We start from the raw sequence: 1,276 nt of genomic DNA on the forward strand, positions 1-1,276 counted from the left end.
CGCCATTCACACAGATTGCATTTAAAACATATGAGACGCAGTGAAAAGGAATAAACCACCACAAATTCACGACGTGTTTTCTCAGTTTAAACTGTTTTAACTTTGCATGGCTTTCTATACATCTTGTGTGAGACGCGAGTGCAGCAGTCATATTTGTCCGTCAAAAAAAAATGCGCTGAATATGCATCTGTGTGAATGGCTTGGTTTCGGTTTAAACCTAATCAATCTTCTCCGCATTGAGCTTCTATATTTCTCTAATATTTTGAATGAATAACACAGCAGCGGCGCGTCTCGTGGGCTAGACTAACAAAACATTAAAATGCAACAACGTCACTTACATCATCATCACCGCATCTCGCGCACCACTGATGACGCTCCCTGACGCACTCCTAACATTTAAATGCAAATGTTTATTTTAAATTCGACTAATATTAATTTTTTTATTCACAATCTCCTCATCACAGGCAGGCACAGCACTCAATTCGGCATTTGTTTGTGTGTGCTGTCTGCATCACTCATAGCACGTGCCTATATCCTGCACTATATCGAATATTTTTTATATCGATATCGAAGGTGTACCGTCGATCAATATCGATACAGTTTTATCGCCCAGGCCTAGTGTGACGGCGCGCCTGAGTTCAGAATATTGTAGAATAGCTTTGATTAATTAGATAAGTAGCATGTGCTTTTGGGATTTACTCTAGTGAACGGATTCATTCAAATGACTCAAAGAGGGGAAATCCTAATAGTTATGAGTGAATTGATTCATGTAAAAATAATTGGTTCAAAAACAAGATATCACCTTCTTCAAATTTAATGTGCAACTAAATAAATGTAATATCTACATAATTTTAAATTTATAAAAAGGACTATATTAGACTGAATATTTTCATTTAAATGAGCAGAATCGAATAGTACCATCACTTATGAATGAACTGATTTATTCAAATAGTTCATGCAAATGATTTGGTCCAGAAACAAGATAACACCTTCTTCAAATTTAATATATGAATAAAAAAATTTAATATATAAATACGTTTGAATGAATGAATGAATGAATGAAATAAATTTTTGGTTGAAAAACAAAACAAAACCATTTAAATCAGCATAATTAAGTAGTACCATTATTAATGAATCAACTGAATCATTCAGATGGTTCACGTAAATGAATTGATCCAAAAACGGCCCTTTCAAATTTAATGTATAAATAAATTGTATATATATATATATGTATGTGTGTGTGTGTGTGTGTACAGTATATATATATATATATATA

The 1,276-nt window shown here is 32.9% G+C and overlaps 1 protein-coding gene across 1 annotated transcript in view; it reads left to right on the plus strand.

Annotated features, from left to right (window-relative positions):
• The window catches only part of myo9b (myosin IXB), a 58,606-nt gene that overhangs the window by 34,150 nt on the left and 23,180 nt on the right, over positions 1-1,276 (plus strand). The gene's annotated exons all lie outside the window — the stretch shown is intronic.

The sequence above is a fragment of the Sinocyclocheilus rhinocerous genome, unplaced genomic scaffold (genome assembly GCF_001515625.1).
Source record: "Sinocyclocheilus rhinocerous isolate Xijiao unplaced genomic scaffold, SAMN03320098_v1.1 scaffold1058, whole genome shotgun sequence".
Lineage (NCBI taxonomy): Eukaryota > Metazoa > Chordata > Actinopteri > Cypriniformes > Cyprinidae > Sinocyclocheilus > Sinocyclocheilus rhinocerous.